Consider the following 3,290-nt stretch of genomic DNA (forward strand, 5'->3'; position numbering starts at 1 on the left):
GTGGCCCCCAGCGGGGGCACACACAGGCCCGCAGTGGGGGGTGGCGAGCAGGCCCCCGGCGTCCCTGCCCTGTGCTGAGGTGGAGCAGCCCCCAGAGGAAGTGGCCACCAGCTGCCTGCCTGCGTGGCGCGGCCTGTGTGCGTCCCCGGCCAGTGCCGAGGTGAAGTTGTCTGCGTCCCTGGCCAGGGACAGGACACTGCCTGCCTGTGTCCCTGACCTCAGACGTGGCGCTGCCTGTGTGCATCCCCGCCCTGTGCTAGGTGAACCTGTCTGCCTGCGTCCCTGGCCAGGGACGGGACACTGCCTGCGTGTGTCCCCCTGGGTCTTGCCCAGTGGGGGTGGGGCTTGCCGAGTCTGGGTTTCAAGTGATTTTGAGGCGTGCACAGGTGTGCGGGGTCTTCACTCTGGCTCCCACAGTGCACCCAACACTGACAGGAGGGAGGAGGGAGGAGGGAGCCTGATACCCGCACCCAGGACCCACACAGCAGGGCGGCAGGAACCCCATCCCTCGCGGAATCAGCCATTGGTTAGCTTGCCTTCAGCGGCCTGACAGCCAGGAATCCCATTCACTCGCACCCAGGACCCAGACAGGTTGCTACTATTTATTAATAAATTTATATATTACTTTCATATACATTTTTCTAATTTTCTTTCATCTTTGACACATCTATTACAGAGAAAGGGCAAATAGTGGTATTAAAATATTTCTTCTAATTAATTCCCTTTCAGTGTGCATGAATTCGTGCACCGGGCCACTAGTCAACTATAAAATCTCAACAGAATGCAGGGAGCAGCTATTTGAGGACTCTAAAAAGTGAATAGATGCAGGCAGGTTAAGAAAGGCCACAAATTTGAGGTACCGCTCCACTGCCAATCACCAGAGTCACCAGGAAAGTGACCACCGGGGCAAACACACAACAGCGCTCCAGGAGAAGCCCTCTGATTCTGGCTCATGGAACAGGAAAGGGAATTCCCAGTGCTCAGAGTACGAATACCCACCTTCTTTCCTCTTTTCTGTCCTCTCACATCCTAGACCCCAAGTGATCCATGAGCTTGTTTTATAGAAGCCAAAATTCTTGAGAAAAGGCATTTTCCTCTCTTAACGGTAAAGCTGTGGTCCAGAGAAGGTGGAGCCAAACCCTAATGCTTTTTCCTCTGCGTCCTCCTGCCATCTAGCCCCAGACACAGGCACTGTCAAAGAAGTGTGCAGCAGAGCAGGTAACTAAACCCCCGCTTTCTAGCTAGAGGACCAAAAAAGAGGATTCCCAACGAAGCTCCAGAAAGTAGCCCCATAAAGTTGTTCATAACACAAAATGCAGGTGCTTGTGAAAACAGAACTAATAGCTGTAGACCGTCAGCCAGGTCTCAAACCAAGCACTGGGAAAGCTCCAAAGAGCACTGCAAAGGCTTTGAAAATGGAACTGACATTGGAACCCACAGCCCAAAGAAGGCAGGTGAGAACTTGCAGCCTGAATCTAACCAGATTAGTAGCCTGCTAAAATAAAAATATCAACATTCTGCACAGGATTTAAACAAGACTCAAGATCTCTTAATATTCAAAATCTCCAGGGTACAGTCTAAAATTATGCGGCATATAAAAAAGAAATAAAATTTTAACTCATAAGGGAAGTGAGTCAACAGACACCAATGCTGGCATTCATAATGTTGGCATTAACTGACAAAGAGCTGATTAAAGCAGCTATTATTAAAATGCTCCAATAAGCAATCAGGAATATCCTTGAAACCCATGGAAAAAGAGAAAAATCTTTGCCAAGAAAAGAAAATACTAAAAAAAATTTTTTTTTAATTTTTCAAGTGAAAACATTTTAATTGAAAAATAGCTAAAATGAAAAACTAAGTGTATAGACTCAATAACAAAATGGAGATGACAGAGAAAAGATTCAGTGAACTAAAAGATCAAAAAAAATTATCCCATTCAAACACAGAAAAGTTTATTTTAAAAATGAACAGCACCTCAGGAACCTATGTGATGATGATAAAAAAGAAAATTGCTGCCCTGCCTGGGTGGCTGTTGGTTGGAGTGTCATCCCTTACACCAAAACGTTGCCAGTGGGATTCCTGATCCGGGCGGGCGCGTGCATGGGAGGCAGCCAATTGATGTTTCTCTCTTTCTCTCTCTCCCCCTTCCTCTCTTTAGAATAAAAACATATCCTCAGGTGAGGATTTAAAAATAAAATTGCTAAGGGTAAAGAGAAAAACTGCGTAATGATTTTTAAAAGGTCATTAACTAAGATGATATAGCAGTCTAAACTGTATATATTTAACAACATACAGGAAGCAAAAAGTGACAGAAGTGAAAGGAGAAAGAGAGAAATCCAAAATATAGTTGGAAACAAAAATCAACATCCATTCGTGATAAAAACTCAGATGACCAGAAGAGCATTTCCTCAACTTGATAAAGACCACCTACAAAAAGTCTCCAGGTTATATCACATATCACATTTAATGAAAAACACAATGTTTTGTCCCTAAGGAACCAGACAAGGATTTCCACTCTTAATATTCCTGTTTCAACAGCACAGCATAAGTCTTACAATGCAAAAAAGCAAGAAAAACAAATTAAAAAGGCATAGACTGGAAAGGAATAAAACTGTCCCCGTTCAAAGATGACGTACTTATCTATATAAAAACACCAAGGGAAAAACCAGTCCAGATATAAAATACCAGTTTAGCAAGGTCACAAACACATAATCCTATCTAATAATAGACAAAGATTGAAATTAACCGTACCTCCGCTACACTTCCCATCGGCTAATCAGCGAGATATGCAAATTAACCGCCAACCAAGATGGCGGCCGGCAGCCATGCAGCCGAAGCGAGCAGGAGGCTTGCTTGCTCCAGTGATGGAGGAAGCCAAGGTTCCCCGCCTGCCATGGCCCAGCTCTGAGCTCCGGAAGCAACATAGTTTCAATTATAGAAGCTAAACAAACCCCAGATACCTGCTTTCAGCGAGCCGTGGCCTCGGAGCTGGAGTGGCAACAAAGTTTCCATTATAGAAGGTAAATAAATCCCAGAATAAAAAAGAAAAAAAGAAAAAAAGGAGAGGGTGGGAGCTTCAGTTGCCAGCGGGCTTGGCCAGCCTGAAACCCCTCAGCCCCTCATCCAGACTGGCCAGGCACCCCAGTGGGGACGCCCAACCCTGAAGGGGGTGCAGGCAGCCTGAAAACAGCCAGCAGCCCCTCATCCAGGCTGGCCAGGCACCCCAGTGGAGACCCCCACCCTAAAGGGGGTGTGGCTAGCCTGAAAACAGCCATCAGCCCCTCATCCAG

The sequence above is a fragment of the Myotis brandtii genome, unplaced genomic scaffold, assembly GCF_000412655.1.
Source record: "Myotis brandtii unplaced genomic scaffold, ASM41265v1 scaffold538, whole genome shotgun sequence".
Taxonomy (NCBI): Eukaryota; Metazoa; Chordata; class Mammalia; order Chiroptera; family Vespertilionidae; genus Myotis; species Myotis brandtii.